We start from the raw sequence: 22925 nt of genomic DNA, 5'->3' as shown, positions 1-22925 counted from the left end.
TTTTTCCACAGACTGGTATTGTTTCATTAGGTATGCAAATGAACATAATGATCAGGGGAGTCCCTGCAGCATTTCATTCTACATGGGTGTCCTGAGGAATTTTGTATTTAGTTGCATATTATCTGTTCTTGTATAAATCTCGAATCTATATAAGTGATTTATGAGATATTTTGTTATAATGGGAAGGGCATCTAAAGAGGGAGGGGGTGGGTAATAGAAAAAATGGTCTTTTTTGTATATATAAATTTAGAATTCAATGAAAGGGTGTTTTTTTTAAGTCAGTAGGGGCTTCTCAGTTTAAATGTTAATAGGCTCCAGAGCCCTGAAGGTGAAGATCTCATCTGGCTAATAAAGTGGAGGGTTTTTGGTTTTTTTAAGAAACGAGGCAGAACAGATTGTGAAAGGGTCCTCTCTTCTCTCTCTCAGTGCTGATTGTACTAATCCCTGTTTAAGTGGCCCATGACTCTTAGAACCTAAACACCAATGAAATCACTGCCACTTTGAACTCCTTAACATGCCTTTAAAATGAATGAATTTGTAACTTACATTTTGACAGCACCGCTAGTTCATGCCACCTGGGCCACATAGAAAAGTTCATCAGTGGAAATAATCCTTTATTTCACTATCTTTTCCATTGTTTTTTCATCATAAAAACATTTCATCCAATGAGGACTTCATCTAGTCATAAGTTGGGTGTGTTACTTATGTGCAGAGGACATAAAGAGAGCCCTTCAAGTGAGACCTGCAACAAAATGTTAAAGTGTATCCTACCTCCTAAGGGAGTGCTCTTTTTCAGAGACCCAGCCAACAATTCCAACATGGTTGGATAAGCCACTAGCATTTACAGGCCAAGAACTCTTTGCTGTTCAGGGCTACTTTAAAATGATGCCATCCCAACACTGCTTTTCCCAGCAATACAGAGAAAAGAATGGCTTTCGCGCACATGATAGCTTCTCAAATTTTAGCCTATGAAATGCAGCACATGTTCCAGGAGAAGACTGATTCACTCTCCATTAATATCTTCACGGCAAATGTGGGAAGGAAGCTCTTTGTGTGGCCACCCTCAGCCATGCTGCTCCTGCTCAGCTACATGAACTGGAAACACCAACACTAATTAAGCGTCCCATTTACCAGGCTTATAGGGCAGGGATAGCCTTTTTCAACCTGGGTTTTCCTTCTGGGCAACCTTCCAGGGACCACATGCCAGTGGTAAATGTGGCCAGAGGCAAAAGCAGGTACAGCAATAAATGTCAATTTTACATGTGTACAGTAGGCTAGTTTCTACAAGCACACCTCTATATCCAGGCAAGCCAGAGGTGTTATGAGAATTAAAGGACAAATTCCAGCCAGGCAAAAACACAAGGAGAAGGTGAAACAGGACCAGTCAGGATAGTGGCTGCAGAGGGTGTGTGGCCTGTGGACAGTCCTGGGACCCAACCAGAGAGGGCAGTGCATTTGGACCCAAGATTCCCAGGCCGTGCACTACAGACTACTGCCTATTTACTAGCTGCTGTTGTTGAGCTGGAAAGGCAGTTGTAGAGAAAATGACACATTTAGTCTTTGTGGCTGGTTGAATTGTGCATTCTGCTAGCTTATAAAAGAAGAAACACTCACTTGCAATTTGCAGAAGAAATCTTGGCACAGCAGCTGAGCCGTGTGTGTGTGTGTGTGTTTTCGCTGAAGTAGTACACCTTTTTCCTAGATATAATCACATTGAGACACTGTGTTGAGGAAAATAAGGAAGTTTAGTTTATTACAGGAAATACATACTTGATAGAAAAAGAATTCCTAGTTCTAAGCAAGTTGGAGGTGCATGCTTGCTCTTTGATCCCTGCTGGTGAAGGGGGGGGCAAAGGAAAAAGGTCTCCTCTCCCAAGGTCAGACTAAAAAGAAAGAGGAAGCAGGAAAATGAGGTCAGCAAGCCTAGGAGTATCAGTTTACACCTGATGGAAGGTCAGCACAGAAAGACAGTCTAGGAAGCTGTAAGGTTCTTCTCTGTATCTACTTTATCCCCGTGCAAACCCACCGAAGCTGGATTGCCTCCCAGCACTTCCAACGTAAATGACACTTTTAAAAATGTGAGGAAGACATCAAATCAAATCTGTTTGGAGTTCACCAAAAGCACATATATGGGAAGAAGTCTGTAATGTTGTGAGGAAGGGAAGGCTTGCAGCTTCTTCTTTGCCCTGAGTGCCAAACTTACAAAAATTTGCCCCTGTGAGTCATTGTCTCCCAGCCTCAGTTTCCCATCGGTACAATGGGGATATTAATGGCCTCTTTGTGAGACTGTTTTGAAGATAAATAAGATCATGGCAAATATCTTTATATGTACTGAAAGCAGAGCATAAATGCTGAGCAATAATAGTTTTGTAGACCTCCTAGGCCTTGATTTCAAGGGTTGCTTTTAAAACTCCCCTAACAGGGCTCCTGTGCCCTCAACTGTTGAATAAGCTGCTTGAGTTCGACAAGTGAAGCTTTTCTGACCACTGATGTGGGGAGCTGCACCTGTTGAACTTATTCCACACTGAAGATGGAAGAGTCTTCCCGTTAAAAAAGAGATTAATCCCCTTCATTGCCGTTCTTACCCTGATGGTGCCTCTGTTTATCCAAAACTATGACATAATTTCTACTACACTGCTAGCCCTTTTGGGGGGGGAAACATGGCTATTATTTGGAAAACACTGGGGTGCTTTATGTAAACCATTAAAACAAAAACACCCTTACTGTGAACAAAATGAAAAACAAGGGCTAATTATTTTGCCAGGGTTGTTAATAGCAGCTATCAGGCAAGGATGATTTTCATTTGATTTTGAAGTATTTGTGTTTCTATAACCTCCTCAACCCAGCATTTCACATCAATAATTCCGGATATTTTGAAAAGGCTCGGTCCTCTTCAGGGTCTGACACTTCAGATTTTGTTGACTGATGGAGCTAACGGCCAGCACTTAATTGCCGATTTCAGCCTTAAGATGAGGGACAAGCATACATGTGAAAAAATCAAAATCAAAAATAAAATCCCAACACTTCTTCAGGCGAAATGCTTGCTTGTTGATTTAAGCTGCCTCTGGGGGCAAGACTCCAGCCAGGATTTAAGACTGCCAATCTGCATATAAATCAATCAGATCAGATGTTACTGGGGAAAACTGTTGTAGTGTAAATTAGTATATTTGTTAAGCATAGAGTAACAGCGGTCTGAAATGTGAGTGTGCCAGCGTGTGTGTGTGTGTGTGTGCATTTTTACCTAAGAAAGCAGGCTCTTACCCTGCATTAGGATCACTGAGACTTAAGACAGTAAAATAAGAAAAGCTACTTTATTATAGCAATACATTGTAGATAGAAAGACATACCTAGTTCTAACTAACTAAGTTGGAGGTGCAATGCCCAGACGTGGGAATTGCCCTCATGGCTAGGAGAGAGAGAGAGCAGAGACAAAGGTGTCTCCTCTCTCCTGGACAGTCGGAAAAGAGAAGAATGGAAAGGGTGGAAGGAGGAGGGGCAGGTAATCTTCCATTAAGACGTATCAGTCTAACAATGGAAGGAAGTCAGTCAGAGCATTACAGGTAAAGGTAACAAGCCTATCCATCTGGAGGACCCTATGTCCCTTCTGGAACATAAACAAAAGAACAAAACAGGAGTTGCTCTTGCCCCACTTCCAACAAAAACGAACTGTCTTAATTGCTGGGGGAGGGGCCAAGGGTTTGCGTGGCTCTTCTTTTGCTTTTCCCCAAATCAACGGCATTTTTTGTTGAATGGGCTAGATGCAGTCCGGAGACTTGGCTTTCCTGAGAGAGCTTCAGCAACCCACTAGGCAGTTTCAGGCTGCCAGTCCTTCTTTCCTGGGAGTAAACCCCATCGAACTAGGGCTTCTTTCTGAGTAGACATGTCTAGGATTGCACGGTGGAAAAACCCCATTTGCGGTTTCGCCTTCTCTGCTTCCAAAGTCTCCTGTCCCTAAATCTCGGGGGTGGAGAGAGTCCGGATCTCCCAGGACTCCAAGAGAAAGGCAGGCGGGTTCCAGCGAACCCCCGATGGGCAAACAGGAGGAGAAAATGCATTGAGTCTCACCACCGCCGCTGGAGATTATTTTTCAGGCCTTGATGATCAAAGCTTTTTCTCCGAGCACGAGAGAATTTTGCTGTCACAGAAGACGACAGATAGTATCTTTCGGGGCGAGCTGGCGCTTTGCATTCGGAAGAGCAGAAAGTCTAAAGGCCGCTGGCAGAGCCAAGTGGGCCAGAGTTGAAGTGCCTTTTTTTGTGTTTATATTTTTTGCCGCTTGGTGTCTTCAAAATGGAAAGGCTGAGGCTGGCGTCGCACTCAGGTACTTCAGTGGGAAGGCAGGAGACTCAGGCGGGTGATCGACGGGCGGACACAAAAAGCGGTGAAAAGCCGCCGCCGCCGCCGCCGCCCCACCCCCGGCTGATTAGACGGGCAAGATGGGCGTTTGGGCCTGGTTCGTAGAAGGAGTGGGTGGGAAGGCTCGTAAAAGGCCAAGGGGCTCTTTATAGCTGCGTCACGTTATGAAGCCAAGCTTCTGGGTTGTTCGCACACAAATGGATTTTTGGGGGGGGATCCTGTGACACACACACCGCACAGGTACTGTACCTGGGATACACCACACATTATAATAACCCCTTCCAACTTAACGTCTGCATGCTTGGCGAGGACGGTCTATTCCTTACTCTCCTGTTCCGGTCGCCACGTCAAGGCTCCTCCTCCAAGCGGACTGCCGCCACAAGGGGCAAAACGTGAACTGGAGAGTGGCCCACAGGCTGCTAGCAGCAGGGTTGGTTTGTATAACCGAATCTTGTATGAGATGTTCAAATATCTGCTGGAGGATGGGAGGCTAGGATGGTGGTGTAAGGAGCTGGGTGCTAGTGGAAGGCAACCATTTCTGGTGGCTCGGAAGACTTTCGAGTTTCAATTAATCCCTACAGGACGGAGAGTTCAGTGTCGCTCAGAAGTTTGCATAATCGTTCATCCGATGCTGATGCAAGTGTTTTTTAAAAAGAAAAAAATCGCCTTACCTGATTATGGACGGCGGAGGGGGTGGGGGTGGTACATATTAAAAACGGACAATCAAGGTCCTGCATATGTTTCCTGTGTTAAAAATCTCACTCCACCCCTGTAATTCTAATCATCTGAACTCCTCTTGAAATGATTTGTATTTCTAAGGAAGTGCGGGATGTGTCATCCTCGGATACATATTAACTACAGCCACAAGAATAAATTCACATTTGAAATAATTATTTAAGGAACTATTTCTTCATTTCTGCTGTGAAAAAGAATTCAGTTGCTATTGGTTATTTTTGGCCTTTGGAAATAAATTCATCTTGATGGAGGACAACTTGATCTGTCCACTGCTATTATTTACTAAAATTATTCTGAACCCCCCCCCAATTATTTTTGTATGAGAGTATACATTTGTGGCATGAGGTTGTATTCTTATCTGGGACAAGCAAAGTGTTACTTTAAATAGTACTGAGTAGCTAGATCAATTTATTACTTGTGTGAGAAAGTGAGTGCATGTATCTAGATCCTAAGCTGTGTCACACTTCATAAATCATTATAAAACTCTCGGGGGGGTTACATTAAACCATATTGAACCTTCACGTTTGTATTTGTTATATTTAAAGGCTGCTTTTCCACCAAAAGGCCCTCAAAAAGAGGTTACAAGAAATTAGTTTGGAGCATCAACAGCGTCTTAATATGTAAATATAATTTACACACAGTTTTAAAATCTAAAATATCAATAAAAATGTAACCTCAAAACTTCTTCTTGGGTGCACTTTTTGTTTCTTTAAATAGATTTTTTTTAAAAAAAAAAAGTTGTGGGGCCCAATTCTATGCAGGTCTGACAGAGTTCTGTTGTTACACTTGTTGCTGTTTTTAATTTAAAAGGAAATAAAACTGACAAAAGACTAGGACTGCTTCTGTGACCAGCTGCACAATACTGTACTATATTTCTGAATATCTGTAAGTTGTGTGATCGACAGGAGATCTTATAAATGTTATTATGTCAAGGAAAGTGGAGGAGAGTAAACTAATTATAAATACTAGGCCGCATTCAATGACATGACATATTTAGGTTATACCCAACCATACCACTTTAGCAACTATTCTGTGCCTGCATATATGTGTATATACAATATATATATAAAACCTCCTCCAACAAGAGACCACTGCTCCAGGGCTGACTACCCAGTGTTTAGTCACTCTCGCCTCAAGAAAAGCCCATTCTTTTCTGTGGGATTTACTTCCAAGTAAGTGTGCTTAGGGTTGGCCCTGAAAAAAAGGGGTCCGCCAACTGATCGAGACATCTCTGTTCAGTTATAGAATTGTGTAATTTCTTAAGATTCTTTTTCCTTTCCTTCCTTTAACTGTAAGGTGGGGAGCCTTGGCAGCCTGACCCCATCCATGTTTACTTGGAAGTAAGGCTGGCTGCCCTGTACCCAGATAAATGTAGATAGGAGATTGCAACCCTAAATAATTTCCTTTTGCTTTTCCAGGCATTTCCTAAACCTAACTGAGGCAAGGGGTGGAGGGCAGGATAACTGAAGGCAGGAGTTGAGTGGGTGTGATTACCTGATTCACCCAAGTTCCAAGTGGAGCTGCTCCCAGGGAAAACTTTGCTGACAGTGACATTGGCTAAACACCCCTCTTAGCATCTCTTTAAACATGCCCAGTATTTCAAATGACCCGTGCCTCTACCCATTCATTAGCTATGTGCCGCTTTTTAAGCAAGAGGAACCACATCAACCTGAACACATATTTTATGTAGATGCATGTGTGACTCTGTTAACTGGGGAGTCAGTGAACTGAGCAACTTTTTTCTCCTGTGGTATTTCGATGGCCCCGGAACAGCACATCAAAGTACCATGCAACTCTGGTCCCACTGATCAGCCCTGTTTGTGGTTGCAAATGTTGCATTGTCTGCACCTTGCCAGACACACACCCAAATAATCCATAACATGGCTTCCCCCACCCCTCCCACACACACTCATTCTCAGTTACTTCTCTCTCCTCCAGCCATAATATCCGTCTCTCTCACACACTCTGTACTTGTATTTCAAGCAGAGAACAAGGAAGGTGCTCAAACACCAAGTGTTTCAAGGACTTCTGTCATCCGTGAGGCAAAAGGCAGGTGGAGGGAGGCCTATTGTAAAAGCCTGGGATCTTTCACATTAGTCTCTTCAGTCTTACCCTGGAAAAAATGGGGGGGAGAGGAGGAGAACCAAGGCCTCTGTTTTACCAATACTTCACAAAGCACCTCCTTAATCAAAGTCCCAAGGTGGTGCTCTTTCAAAGTTCAGCTTTTTTCCCCTTCTCATTCCTTCACCCTCATTCAGAGTTGGGAAGGGGGCGTGCACACCCAGCTATAGCATGTTGCACAGATTCTGACACACTGTTCTTCCTTCGGAAAGGGAATAAGGCAGCATGCATCTTGCTAGAAAAGGTACTGTGAACTGTTGAAGGCAGATCAGTTTAGGTCCCATCCACACCATACATTTAAAGCACATGGTTTCCCCCAAAGAATCCTGGGAGTTGTAGTTTGTTAAAGGTGCTGGACATTGTAGCTCTGTAGAGGGAAGAGTTTACCCCTTCAGTTTTTGTTTGTTTGCTTGTTTGATTTCTAAATGAAAGTAGGTTCCAAACAGAGAAAATGATTCCTACCAAAAAAAAAATATGGGTAAGAGTGGATGATAGCGCCAGCTCTCCAAGGACATGCTGTTGTGGGAAATGGCTGGGCTGTAGTCCAACACCTTTTCTGTTACTCTACAACAAGAATGGGGAACCTGTGGATTTGTGTACCTTTTGCTGGACTACAGCTCCCATCATCCCTGGTCACTGGCCATGCTGGTGGGAACCGGAGTCCAGCAACATATGGAGGGCCACAGCCTGGCCACACCTGCCCTAGGGCCTTAGTGTGCAGCTGTAGTCCAGGAGTGGGGGATCCCAAGCCCGGGATGGAATGCATTCCTCCAAGCATCGCTATCCAGCCCTCAAGACTCTCCCCAGGCCACATTCCTTCTACTCAGGCCATACCCCTGATTGGCCTTGCTCCAGGCCTCCTTCAAGTAATTTTTGTTGAAAGTGGGCAAGAGCAACTCCTGTTTTGTTCTTTTGTCTATGTTCCAGAAGGGAGATAGAGTTAGGGTCCTCCAGGTGGCTAGGCCTGACTACCTTTACCTGTGATGCTCTGACTGACTTCATTCTGTGGTTAGATTGATATGCTTAGGGAAGCTTATCTGCCCCTCCTCCTACCGCCCTTCTCTTCTTCAAGAGAGGAGACACCTTTGTCTCTGCTCTCTCCCTCCTGAGCCATGAGGGCAACTCCCAAACCTGGGCATTGTGCCTCCAGCTTAGTTAGTTAATTAGAACTAGGTATGCCTTTCTATCTACTATGTATTTCTATAAATAAAGTAGCTTTTCTTATTTTACTAAGTCTTACATTTCTGTGATCTCAATGCAGTTGACAATCTCTGCTAATATCTATACAAATTTACATAATAATATTGCCTGGCTGGAAAGTGTTCTTGAAGTGTGATCATGCTTGCCTGGATGGAGAGTTTGGGGAATAGCAACCTCTGACTTTTCCATAGCTGGAGTGTTGCCTACTGAAGGCAAGAGTCACATCTGTGGCTCCACCTACTTTTTACCTCTGGCCCTGCACACTGCTGGCATGTAGCCCTCAGGAGGCTGCCCAGGAGGGAATGCAACCATCAGGCTGAACAAGTAAAGGGTAAACTGTAGTATCTCAGGTTCCTCCTCTCTGTGGCAGAGAGGACTTGGGGAAACACTTTCAGAACTGCCTTTCCACAGCATGCCGGAAGATCACTCTGGTAGCACTGTGTCCAGCTGTGTCGATCCAAGGAAGACCACCCTGAGAATTCAACAAGCAAGGTATTATGGAGATGTCCATCTTCCCCTCCAACAAGCGGAAATACTATCTTCCTGAACACAGAGATTCCATCTCATTAGCTGGCATGCTTAGCTAGATCACTGCAACTGTCCTCTGTTCATTTGTCCCTAATCTGTCAAAAAGAGTGCTAGCGGACAACTCTTGCTGTAATGGGAAGTCCCACAAATGACTTTTGTGGGTTTTTGTCTACCAGTCACCTCCATTTGTCCTGCCTCCTGCACATTTTGTGCCATGATCCTGGTTTACAGTTCGACGGAAAAGCCCCGCTTTCCCTGCTCCACCATCACTATCACTGAAATCTATTTTGTCGACCAATGACAGCCCTGCAGTTTTCTTTACAATTCTAGCCACGCTGCCTTTTGATTGTCAAACTGTACACCTCGAAAAAAGGGCCGAGGACTCTCGCCCAGGAAGAAATCTCCTAAGCAGGGCAAAGGCACAATGAGCCCCTTCTTCGATACAGAACAAGCAGAGCAGGCTGGGCCAATGAATGTTTTTCGTTCGTTCGTTCTTTTTCTGTCCTGTTTTTTACCTTGTGTTTTTCAACATTATCTCCTTAAGACAACTCGCGGTTTCTAATGGAGACCATGTGGCTGGGCTTGTCGTGTAGTTTTGCTTGGGTAGGCAATCTGATCAAAATCCCTTAGAAAAATTAAGACGCATTGCCTCCCACCTCCCCCTCTCCTGGTTGTATCTGTCACGCTAGGGATGGTGACTGAATTGTCCAAGACCGGCTGCTGCCCGCGGGAGAAAAAAGACAGACAACTGTGGATAATTTCAGGGTCTTTTCATTGGGGGAGGGCGGGCGAGGGGGGAAGGAGGAGGAAACATTTGTGCCAGTCCTCCGGCTACTTTCCTACCAGAAAGAGGCGAAAACTTTGCAACCTCGCCAGCGGTCGAGAAAGAGACTACTCTCGCCAAACACAGTGTTGCAAAGTTCCCTTAGCGGCTTGCAAGGGATGCCGGTTTTGCCTGAAGAAGCCACTTTTTGAAAACTTTCTACAATTCCATGGTCTTGCTTTAAGAAGTGCAATCCAATACATGTCTACTCCGAAGTAAGGCCCACTAAATTCAATGGCATTTACCCACAGGAAAGTGAGTACAGAATTGCAGCTGAAGAAGAAAGGGTTAAAGAGGAAATACAATGCATATATTTAAATGTATGTATCCCTTCGCCCCAGAAGGAATAGTTCTTATTAATACGTGTTTAAATGCACAAGAGCCAGTGTGGTGTAGTAGTTAAGGTGTTGGACTACGACCTGGGAGACCAGGGTTCGAATCCCCACACAGCAGTGAAGCTCACTAACCTTGGGCCAGTCTCTGCCTCTCAGCCTCAGAGGAAGGCAACGGTAAAACCACCTCTGAATACCGTTTGCCATGAAGACCCGGTCGCCATAACTCGGGATCGACTTGAAGGCAGTCCATTTTTCAAATGCAGAAGGCATATTCAGTTCTGCAGAATACTGTTTGTTCAGCGGCATCTTGAATGTGGTTGAGTGAAATGTGTCTCTCTGTGTGTGTATGGAACACAAACATTTATTAGTAGAAGAATATGGCCTAATTATTGTCGTTTTGTTTTTTAAAAAAGCTTTTGTTGTGCAAAATATAACCCAGCTGGCTTAAAGGCAAGGGTCAAAAGCAACTAACTCCTTTAGAATGCTTGTGTGCTTCTTTTAGTAGTTTAGTGGTACTTTTGGGAAAGAGCTGAGGAAACTCAAAATGCGTTGGGCCTCTTGGAAGTGGGGCAAGAGCAACTCCAGTTTTGTTCTTTTGTTTGTGCTCCAGAAGGAAGATAGAGCTAGGGTCCTCCAGATGGATAGGCTTGTTTACCTTTACCTGTGACTTCCTTCTGTCGCTAGACTGTGACGTCTTTAGGGAAGCTTACTTGCCCCTCCTCCTTCCGCCCTTTCCACTCCTTTCTTCTCTGGCTGTCCAGGAGAGAGGAGACATCCCTTTGTCTCTGCTTTCTATCCTGGCATGGGGCTGACTCCCACATCTGGGCATTACGCTGCCAATTTAGCTAGTTAGTTAGAACTAGGTATGCCTTTTCTATCTACTTACTATGTATTTCTATAAATAAAGTAGCTTTTCTTATTTTACTAAGTCTCAAGTCTGTGATGCTGATGCAGGGTAAAAGCCTGCTTTCTTAGGTAAACACACGCACATGCTGGCACACTCTCATTTCAACATCTGCTGTTACTCTGCTGCTGTTGTGTTGCTGTAAACAAAATTAACCACACAAATTACACACAGCGCAACAGGGCCATTACATCCTATGGTACCTGTGATTCTTTTAATGATTTAATTATTTATTGGGGGATGGGACGGGAAAGCCAATCATTTGGAGAAGGGGTTATTTGTGTTCTCTTTTGTTTTAGCAAACAAAACCTTCCTGCCCAGCGGCCTAGTCTTTCGCATACAGGTTAGCGAATTCCGAAAGCTGCGCATAGCAACAGGACAGGAGAGGAAGCGCACTAAGTCAACAGCGTGCTGTGCATTTCACATCACTCTGTGGACTGGATCTCAAAATTAAACGCTAGAACCACAGATGTGGGAGCCCCCTTCAAGAACACAAATTAGAAATCGGGACACACACCTCACTTAATGTTTTCTAAATGAGATTGTAGTGGTGGGTTTTGTTTTTGTTTTGAGAAAAAAATTAAGCTAAACTTCTTGAGAAAGAGGGTTTATGCCTCACCTACCTTCATTATGGTGCCTTTTCTCTTTTAACTACCTCTTTAATGCAGAATTCAAAAAATGAGATTGGGACTCGCTTAAACCGAATATTTGGGTCGAAGTTGAGTTTGCCCTGTTGAAGTCCCTCTGCCTTCACTTCATTTATATCGCATTTCGAGCTCGCCCCAGTAATCCTGGGAAATGTAGTTTCGTAGGGGTGCTGGAAATTGTAGCTCTGTAAGGGGTAAATGACGCTTCGCAGAATTCTTTGCTGGAAGCCATGTGTTTTAATTGTATGGTGTGGATATTAACCCCTATCCAGCTAAAGTTGGCTGGGATGTGAAGCCGAAGCCTATCCATGTTGAGGTAGAATGCCAAATTAGTTCAATGGGAGTTTGTCCTAAGAAAGTGTTCATAAAGGGCAATTAAATTGAAAGCCACCCTGGAAATTACGAAACGGAAGTTGGAGGTATCAGGTATGAATAAAATTGCAGTCCTGCAGAGCAACACTTAGCATGTCTTCTCCACAGTAAATCTCCCGCCGTTCGAAGGGATGCATTCCCTAATTAATATGGATGCCTAGGATTGCAGACCCCCTCAAGCCTGGCTTTGGCGGGAACGGGTCCTCTGTGGTGAGGTTGGGGGTTTAGTTAACTACTCAGGGGTCACTGTATATCCCATTAAAATTAGTTGAATACTCTAATTCCTTAAAAAGAAAACTTGGATTAAATCCCCTTATTTCAATGGTACTCCCAACTAAGCGACCTACCTGGCAGGGATGTTGGGAGGATTACCAAAATAATGTATGGGGGAATTGCTCAGAACACTCAAAAAGCATAAGTCCTGTACTGTTATTTTTACTAGTACAAAGACTGGGGAACCGTGATGTAGTGTTTAGAATGATTACACCTGGGTTCCAATTTCCATTCAGCCCTGAAGCTCCCTGGATAACTTCGGGCCCCTCACCATCTCTTAGCCTCACCTACCCCTTCTGAAGAAGAGAATGGGCTGGGGTGAGAGGGGCAGCCAAGAACCCCGCCTGCCGACCTTGGAGGACGGCGGGATCGAACTCTTGTTGCGATTGCAGCTCTGCTCTGCTTAAACACCGAGATCGATGGGACTTTGGTTCCGGGACGCTGCGGGGAGGCCGAGAACAAAACGCCCGCCATGTTTGACGCGTCAGAAAGCTTGGGGATGAGGCTCGGTTGCGACAAATCGGGTCTGGCAGGGGCCCTTGAGAGGATCAGGCCAATGCGTTTGGTTCCAGCGCCTTCGAAGGGATGATGGCAGACGGATGGGTCGCCCTCTGAAAGAAGGTCAAGCGCCGCTTCTCGCGCGGGGCGGGGAGGCGAGGCGCGCGCCCGTGTGTGCTGAACGCCAACGCGCGGGAGAAAAGGAAGCCAAGCCTCGCTCGCGGTCCCGTCTCGCGTGTGCTGCGCCTTTCTCGTCCTTCGCTTGGCCGAGCCACCTTCTTGCTCTTCCAGAAGGTGAAACCGAACCTTGGATCGCATCACCTGGGGTTCAAACGCAGCCGACGCTGAAGGTCCTGCCCCCTCCCCCCCCCTCAACGCCGGTCTTTTTTTCTTGCCTACCAGGCAAGGCTGATGGTCCTTCACGGGCGTCAGGTTACTCCGTATTCCTTCCTAAACAAACGCAAAGCAGCCACACACGCGTTTTGTTTTAGAGCGAGTTTTGAACAGCATGTTTCCTCCTGCCCCGACACACACACCTCCTCCTCCGTGGAGATCCCTCTTTGAAAAGGGTACTAACTGGGGGGGGGCGCCTTCCTGCTTTCCCCGCCCCCGGCTCCGGTGGTCCTTTAGCTGCATGTAGGAGTTTGCTCCGGCAGATCTGCAAAAGCCATTAAGAATCTGGCACAGGGGCACAGGCAAAGCAACGCAGACACCACTCACTTTTCTAAATAAACATTAGTCTTAAAAAGTTTGCACTATTGACCCCCTGCAGATCTGATTACTTGTAATTCTCTGTACAATTCCACACGCACACAGCTCGTCGAGCTAGAGAGGAGGTGGAGGGCGATTCTAGACACAGACAAGCCCCTGGCCCTCTTTATATTTCTCGCGGCCATCCCTGCCTTTGTGGGAGCCAATGCCATAGTTTAACTATGCCCTGTGTAAAGACGTCCTTTCTTTTGTCTGTCCCGAGTTTTCCAGCATTCACCCTGGTTGGATGCCCCCGAGTTCTAGTGTGACGGGAGAGGGAAGAAAACCCTTTCTCTCTCCGCTTTCTCCATGCCACGCACAATTTTATACACCTCTGTCGTGCCACCTCTGACTCGCCTTTTCTCCAAACTAAAAAGCCCCAAATGCTGTAACCTTTCCACATAGGGGAATCGCTCCACCCCCTTGATCATTTTCGTTGTCCTTTGCTGAACCGTGTCCAGCTCCCTAATACCCTTCTGATCCTCAAATGCGCCGCTTTTTTATTTTTATGTTATTTTGTTCAATGTAAAGCTTGGAATTCAAATTGCTCTGGTTTTTCCCTCATTCCTCGACAAAGCCGTGCAGGATCAGGATGACGGTCAAGCTTTAGCAGTTCCGCCTCTTTGCGAACGAACACTCCTTCCCCGCCCGCGCCCCATCTCCGCATCTGGCCAAAGAATGTGGGCATTGGTGCACGTTGCTGTCTGTCAGTCACCTTTATCTTCTCTTCGAGGCGAAAACGGTTACTCAACAGTTGACGGGACCCCGGCTTAGCGCTACGTTAGATACAAGCCTCCCTCTTTGAAAGGTAGAGGCCTCCAATCCCTAAAACACATTTCCTTTCGTTCATGTCCTCCAGCGTTTGCCACATGGAAGGTTTGGTCCATCGCGGCCAAGAACAGAACGCCACATGAGCAGAGGGGAGACGGACAGTGACCCTTGGAAGGTGACTATAGCAAAGCAGAAAAATATAGCTTTTGGAAGATATAGTCCTCCCATACTATGCCTAAATGATATTTAAGATTGCAGTCCTCACCCCACTTACCTGGAAGTAAACTCTATTGAATTCAACAGGACTTACTTCTGAGTAGACATGGCTAGGATTGCGCGGCAAATCGGCCCTCGATACCCGCGGAGTCGCAACTGCAATCGTGCAGAGAGAGGCAATCGCGTGGAATTCAGTGGCCTTTCCTTCCCAAGCGCACCTCGCATGGCTGCCAAAGGTTATGGAAGGTCATCTTCTCCTCTCCGCCAAGCCCTCTTAGCTTAGGTCGAGATGGAAAGCAGAAGAGAAGGCCAGGTTCCTGGAGGCCAAAGAACCATGAAACACGATATTAAATTTGTTGGAAGTGGGGCAAGAGCAACTCCTGTTTTGTTCTTTTGTCTATGTTCCAGAAGGGAGATAGAGTTAGGGTCCTACAGATGAATAGGCTTGATTACCTTTACCTGTGATGCTCTGACTAACTTTGCTAGACTGATACGTCTTTAGGGAAGCTTACCTGCCCCTCCTCCTTCTGCCCTTTCCACTCCTTTGTTCTCTGACTGTCTGGGAGAGAGGAGACATCCCTTTGTCTCTGCTCTCTCCAAGTGTTATGCCTCCAACTTAGTTAAAAATAGGTATGCCTTTCTATCCACTATGTATTTCTATAAATAAAGTAGCTTTTCTTATTTTACTAAGTCTTAAGTCTCAGTGCTCCTGATGCAGGGTAAAAGCCTGCTTTCTTAGGTAAACGCACACACAGGCTGGCACACTCGCATTTCAGACTCCTGTACTCTCTGCTGAACTAATTTAGCACCACAACAAAATTTAATTCGTTGAAACAATGGGTCTCCCTAGACAGGCGAAGTCACAAAGGTACTCATAGGAGCTTTGCCCGGATTAGGAAAGTCATAACCACAAATCACCCAGTGACAAGATCCTTTTCTTTGGTTGGCGTTGACCGAGAGTTCCTCGTGCCCCTGTTTTATTCTGAGTTACTCTTTCAACGCCTGCCATGTACATATGTGCATCTCAGGGTCTAGGAAGGAACCCTTTCCTACAGTTCCTCCAGGGTAAAGTCTAGTTGCAGCATATAAGGTACTCCTCCTAAACCACTCCATGTATTCCATATAATTACATCAAACTTACTCTAATAAACAGTCCATTCCTTATATTAAAACCGATGGGAATCAGCACTTTCACCCATAAACATGCACTTTGGTACCGTCAATGGGTAGAAATAAACATCCCTTTATGCGCCAGAGCAGGACTCCTAGCCCATTAGTCACTAAAGGAATAATTAATCGATGTTAAGTGATCCTCTCGATCACTCATAGTTTGCAAATGTGCATAGTGTGTATGATTCGTGGTGAATGCATAATTCAAATAATTCAGTGCCCTTATATTCTTTAACTGTCCTGTCAAAGAACTCAACGTTAAGGAGTAGCTGAGGTTGCCAAACCCTTGACTCCCAGGCCAAAATCTCACTTAAGTGAGGCACAAAACAGTGGATAAGCATTTCTTGAGAGGATTGGCCAACGAAACAGTGAGGGTGGTTCTGAGGGAGATTGGTCTGTAACATAGCTGGGGATCACACATGCTTTCAGTCTTTGGGAAGTCTCGTGTTTCTTTGGGCTAAATCCATCAGCATTTTCTAAGAACATTTTGTTGGAATATGTGTGGTTCAACTCCAACTTGTGGGTTGAGGCTGCATGGGGTTAAAAAGGGTAGGAGACCTTCTTGGTTGCTAGGCTATACCTATACTTTGATCTCCTGCTGTCTCTTCCTTCCTGCTAGACTGATATGCAAAGGATGTTGATCACAGTTTCTTCCCTCCTTCTTACTTCTTCTTTCTCTTGAGAGGGGAGCAGACATATTCCTTTGTCTCTCCCTCTCCTCCAAAGCATGAGGGCAACCACTGGGCTCAGTGTTTGCAGCTCCAACTTAGCTAGTTAGCTAGATATAGAACTCTTTCCTATCGAGCATGTACTTCCAGAATAAAGTAGTTATTTCTTATTTTAAAGCTTAAAGTCTCTGACTAATTTGCAGGGAAGGTATGATCTTTAGTAAAGATTCAAACACACACATAAGATCGCTCAGAACTCTCCGTTCCCAGCATCACGACTCTCCGACACATTTTGTATCGTTTCCTGCCATGTGGGCATCATGACATATGACCTGTATCACCGGGAAGGGGGTGGAAGGAGGGGGGGGCGGATTCTTTTATAGTAAAAATCTCAACACAACTTTTTAAAAAGTAGCTAAAGAGTGGGGAAATGATGGATCCCCGGCTCCATGAATTGCTTTTTGGTGATGGAGTGAAGATTCAGATCTTGTTCAGAGATTTGCTGCAGATTAATTTTTTTTGGGGGGGGGGAATAATACGATTTGATGCATTGGTGTTGGTATACGTTTCACATGCAAACACATCAGTCGTGGAACCTTGGTCACGCGTGGGGTGTTTAAATCTTTTTGACGGTAGTCGGGGGTGCTCCGCGATCGGAAGCGTGGTTGCTCGGAAGTAAGTCCGATTTAGCTCAATGGGACCTACTCCGTATGTACTGAAGATCGCAGTCTAGTTTTTCTTCTGCACCTTGTAGGTATGCAGAGACATACCTGGGCCATTTCTGATACAGAAGGGACACTGAAAAAAGGCTTTCGCCTATTCCCCCAAATCCCCGGACTGGAAGCGTGAATCATGCTTTCTCGAAGTCTGTCTATCTCTATGTTATGTCGTTTTGATTTCTGGCAAAGGGATGAGGGAGTTAAGAGAACGCGGGTTTGAATTCTTTTCGTGGGAATTCGCTTTTTAACTGTTTGCGTCTCACTGCCTGGCCCACAATGAGCACGCAGCGCCTAGTCGATGAACAGCTCCTGCCTTAAAAAAACCCAAAAAAACTCCTACCCTTCCTTCAGCTTTCCTCCTCCTAATGCGCACAGAACCAACATTATCTCAGCATTGCAGAGACAGCTGCGCCAATGTATCATCAGCCTAATTAGAGAGGTCACATGTTAAACCCTCGCTGTTGTTCAGGCTAATATCTATGTGTCCCTCTGCTGCCCATTTACTGATTTCTCTTAAACCAACCCTTGTTGCGAGGTTCACTCCAAGAGCAATGATCCAAAGGGTTGCCAGGGCAACTGTAATGACGTTAAAATAGAGCCAACCCACTCGCCCCTTCACTGCTGTGCCCTCCCCGTGGCAAATGGGAGGGCTACAGAGAAAGAGAGACTTGACCAGTCGCGACTGTAAGCTTTCGCCAATTCGAAAAGGGCTGGTCAGCCGCATCCACAAATCAATGTAAGTGTTATTTGCTAACTGAAACCCACATTTGTTCTCAAGCGTGTTCCGTAGATTTAAATGGAAGGATCCCAAGCAAGTACATTGTACAGACTTCAGCTTTAGTCGATGAGATGGAAGTGGCTCAGAAAAGGCACCACCTTCCTCGGCTTGCAGATCGCAACACCAGCCCTGTTGAGAACCAGTATCAATTCCACATTTATTAAGCGGTGCAAATCTGTTGAAATGGTTTCTTTTCAGCGCCTGGATTAAAAATTTACAGGCGGATTGTAGAACAAACCGAGAGATAGAAACTGTTTTGGATCAGTGCTTGGGGCAAGCAGAAAAAGGAAAGGAGTAGGCAGGTGCCTGGCATCCTAATAGGAGCAACTCCTATTTAGTTCTCTTTGCTTTCCTGAGGGGAGATAGAGGGTCCTCCAGGAGCTAGGCTGCCTAACCTTACCTGTCTTCCTCTACCTGTCTGCCTTCCATTGTAAACTGATACACTCAAGGAGCTGACCTCACTTCCGTCCTTTCCTTCCTTCCTTCCTTCCTCTTCTGGGCCCAGCCAAGGGAGAGCAGGCATCTTCCTTTTATCTCTCTACTCTAGCACGGAGGCAATGATTAAGCCTGGCCATCGCGCCTCCAACTCAGCTAGAGTGTTTCCTATCAAGTATGTATATCTATTAATAAAGTAGTCTTTTCTTATTTTACTCAGTTTAAAGTCTCAGTGATTCAGAGCAAAGTAAAAGCTTGCTTTCTCTCAGGTAAAACACACACTCTGCACAGAAACGCTGAGCTAGCTAGTCAGCTAAACTCTGCTAATTTTAACAGGCTAACAAATTTCAGCCACCCACTGAGGAATAATTGATGTATGAATGTGTTAAAATAAACTTGATTTTAATATTTTGATTTTTCTAAAGAAGTGGTTCTCTGAAGGAATACCGGATTTTCTTGTTCTGGATGCTGTGTGTCGTCGTCGTCCCTCCCCCCCTCCCCCCAAGCACAAAACAAAGTACTGCTCGTTGGGCTGATTTTGTTCCCAAAGTAGCAATGCAGAACATAAAGGAGAGTCGCTGAGATCAGATCTGGAACCAGAAAGGTAAATGTGAAAGCAATAGTCACCGTGGCACCTGAAGACTAACCAATTTATTATGGCATCAGCTGTCATGGACTGCAGTCCATTTCATAGTATGCATGAAGTGTTATCCTGGGTTATACATACACACATGGTATATATACAGGTAGTTATGAATGGGGGGGGGGTTGTAAACAGCCAGCCCAGAGGGGAGTAGTGATGTGCTTCACCTCCCTGGAACCAGCAAAGCTCATCTTTGCAAATTTGGGTTGGACCAGCATTAATTTGCAAAAATCTCAGTTAGGGGATGGACTATTATATAAAAATGTATCATTAGTCAATATAGTTGTGTGTACTGCTTAAATATATTTTTCCTTAAATAATGTTGCGCTGTGTGTAGTTGTGTTGCTTAATTTTGTTTAAAAGCAGCAGCACAGCAAGCAGAGTAAGCAGATGTTGAAATGCGAGTGTGCCAGCATGTGCGTGCTTTTTGCCTAAGAAAGCAGGCTTTTACCCTGCATCAGCATCACTGAGACTTGAGACTTAGTAAAATAAGAAAAGCTACTTTATTTATAGAAATGCATAGTAGATAGAAAAGGCATACCTAGTTCTAACAAACTAACTAACTAAGTTGGAGGCATAACACCCAGTGACCTGGACCTAGGGGGCGGGGGTGTGCTAAAAAGGGCAGGTGCCTTGCACCTTTAATAGAGAGCTGTGAGAAGAGGGAATTTCAGCTGGTATAGCTTGCATGACATACTCTACAGATATCTTGTATGCCAAGTTTATATACACTCATCTGAAACCAGTAGTGTAGTAGCAAATTCAGAAGGGCGGGGCCCCTGCAGGATAGTCATGCCATGCTCCTAACAGCCATGCCCTGTCACGCGCTTGCTTGCTTCCCGTCATTATCTCCACACTCAACAGTTCTTTCTGCATGTGCCTTCCCTCACAACAACAGATGTTCCTAGGCATAAGCATGAAAGGGGAGTGTGTTTAGCTACTGAGAAGAGTCTTCTCAGTGGCTGACTCGCTCCTTTCACTCTGATTGGTTGCAATCAGCAGGAAAGGACAAACATGCTAGAAGTTCTTCTCAGTGGTCGACACACTCCCTTTTAATGTGTTGGAAGTGAGGCAAGAGCAACTCCTGTTTTGTTCTTTTGTTTGTGCTCCAGAAGGGAGATAGAGCTAGGGTCCTCCAGATGGATAGACTTGTTTACCTTTACCTGTGATGCTCTGACTGACTTCCTTCTGTCGCTAAACTGTGACGCCTTTAGGGAAGCTTACCTGCCACTCCTCCTTTCGCCCTTTCCATTCCTTCCTTCTCTGACTGTTCGGGAGAGAGGAGACATCCCTTTGTCTCTGCTCTCTCCAAGCCATGAGGCTAACTCCTGCACCTGGGCATTATGCCTCCAACTTAGCTAGTTAGTTAGAACTAGGTATGCCTTTTCTATCTACTATGTATTTCTATAAATAAAGTAGCTTTTCTTATTTTACTAAGTCTCAAGTCTCAGTGATCCTGATGCAGGGTAAAAGCCTGCTTTCTTAGGCGACGCACGCACACACTGGCACACTCGCATTTCAACATCTGCTGTTACTCTGCTGCTGTGGTGTTGCTTTAAACGAAATTAAGCACACAAATTATACACAGCACAACAAGGGTTATAGGCCCAGCAAACTGAGTTGAATGCAAGTTGTAGCTGAAGCTAAAAGTGCTTGTGTGTAATTTACAAGGGAGACTTTAAGTTAGAAAGAAAAGCAGAACAAAGATAGAAAGGATGGCTGAAGTTTCAATGCTCAAGAGACACATTCCAAGGCTTGAAAAAGATAACTACGATCTATGGACTCTAAGGTTCACAGCCCTCCTGGAAGGAGAAGAATTGGAAGAAATTCTGACTGATCCAGAACCCTCAGTGGAGGATGAGACCGCAATGGCTTCATGGAGACGTAAGCATGCAAAAGTAAAATCCCTGCTTATTTCTGCTCTGTCAGATGAAGCATTAAATTTCTATGCAGGATGTAACAGTGTAAAGGAAATGTATCACAAACTTGGAGAAGTCTATAACAAGAAAACAAAGAGCCACATTATGTTTCTTTACAAAGAGTTATTTACTCTGAAGGAGACTGCTGAAAGGGGCAGTCTGAATAAATACATAGAAAAGTTTTCAGGACTTTTTGCAAAATTGGAAAGGTGTGGCAGATTTCTGGATGAAGAATTAATTGAATTGAATGTTTATTTTGGTCCATGACCAGCAAGGATGAAGAATTAAAGAAACGAATGCTTTTAAGCTCTCTTAATCAGGATCATAAATTAATTTCCTGCGTGCTAGAAAATTCTGATCAAAGTCTGAGTCAGCTTATATCATATTTAAAAGACCAGGACTTTCAGGAAAGGTGGGAAATGGAGGCTGTGCCTGAGCAAGCAAACTTTACTATGGGGAGAAACAAACAGACAAAAGGTAGCCACATGAGTCACCACCCCAATCCACAAAAGGGGAAAGACAGATGGAATTTGTATTTTAAATGTGACTCTCCAAAACATTTTCAAAGGGAAAGCGATAGGTGGCAGACAACTCCAAAGCCTGACTTCAAATGAGAAGCCCCCAGGCAAACTTGGCAGAGAAAGCCAAAGAGACTTATAGCTATGTGTCTTATCATGAAGGCAAGAGTGATTGTAAAAGCAGAATTTTCATTGACTCAGGATCCACCTCACATATTATAATTGATAGAAACCTGTTTAAAAGTTTTGAAAGTCACAGGCAAAAAATACTGCGTCTGGACAAGAAATTTTCTGTGAAGGAAGAGGGACAGTACAATTACTGTGCAAAAACCCAGATGGGCAAAGACAGATTGAGCTTAAAAACTGTCTATATGTTCCAGTTTTTAAAGACAATTTAATAAGTGCTACCAGGATTATGGAATTTGGAGGTCAACTTCATATGAATGGAGAATTTTGCCATGTTCTAGATAAAGGAGTAATAAGTTGCACTGCAAAAGTGGAAAATTGACTTTTAATTCTAGAATACTTAGAAACCATGCATGCAAATGTGGTCAAGGAAACCAACGATTCTGAATGCTTGCATATCTGGCATAGAAGGATGGAACATGGCAGCCTAACTAGTTACTGCTCTAGAGAAAGAGAATTTGGCAAGAGGCATTAGAATGAGACAATGCAATTGTATACAAACTTGCAAATGCTGTATTAAAACTAAAAGTGTGAGACCAAAATTTCCTAAGAAAAGTGAGAGGAAAACCAAAAAGCCTCTAGAATTAATTCACACTGATCTTTGTGGGCCAATGAGAGTGCCCTCCCAAGGTGGAAATTTATACATGCTGACTTTTATAGATGACTACTCCAGGTATACTACCATGTATCTAATAAAGGAGAAAAGTCAAGTACTTCAAAAACTGAAGGACTATGTTAGGATTGTGTCCAACAAATTTGGCAGAAAGCCACAGATCATAAGATCTGACAACGGAGCAGAATATGTGTCTAGGGCTATGCAAGAGTATGTGTCAGCTTCTGAAGCAAGCAGACAGTTGATGTGGCTGCTGGAACTGTTCAAAGATTTAGGCATCTCTATACCTGGGCCTGTTGTGATGCCTGAGGACAACCAAGGATGCATCAGACTCATGGAGTCAGAAGGGGTGAGTTCACAGACCAAGCACATAGTCGTGAAGCACCATTTCATCAGAGATACCTACTGCAGAGGACTGCTCAAGATGGAGTATTGTTCAACAGAAGACATGACTGCAGACGCTCACAAAGGCGTTGGGCAAAGTCAGACGTTGCAAGCTGCGAGACAAGATGAACCTTATGGGCTGAACCAAACACTCATTGAGAAGGGGTGTTGGAAGTGGGGCAAGAGCAACTCCTGTTTTGTTCTTTTGTCTATGTTCCAGAAGGGAGATAGAGCTAAGGTCCTCCAGATGGACAAGCTCGTTTACCTTTTACCTGTGATGCTCTGACTGACTTCCGTCTGTCGCTAGACTGTTATGTCTTTAGGGAAGCTTACCTGTGTTGGAATGTATGAGGTTCAACTCCA

General features: G+C 44.7%; 1 protein-coding gene across 3 annotated transcripts in view; it reads right to left on the bottom strand.

Annotated features, from left to right (window-relative positions):
* Positions 1 to 10285: 10285 nt before the first annotated feature.
* Positions 10286 to 22925, bottom strand: part of FOXD2 (forkhead box D2) — a 31013-nt gene continuing 18373 nt past the window's right edge. For 2 of the 3 annotated variants that reach the window (XM_061632927.1, XM_061632929.1), the window contains 2 exons: positions 14624 to 14846; positions 10286 to 10434 (listed from right to left, as the gene is read on the bottom strand). The gene's annotated coding sequence lies outside the window, so the exon portion shown is untranslated. Of the gene's footprint in view, positions 10435 to 12470; positions 13243 to 14623; positions 14847 to 22925 lie in introns of those variants that run through there. The other variant, XM_061632928.1, reaches the window with a different exon arrangement.

Source organism: Rhineura floridana, chromosome 6, assembly GCF_030035675.1.
Source record: "Rhineura floridana isolate rRhiFlo1 chromosome 6, rRhiFlo1.hap2, whole genome shotgun sequence".
In the NCBI taxonomy this organism is placed as follows: Eukaryota; Metazoa; Chordata; class Lepidosauria; order Squamata; family Rhineuridae; genus Rhineura; species Rhineura floridana.
This window is presented reverse-complemented; position numbering and strand designations above follow the sequence as displayed.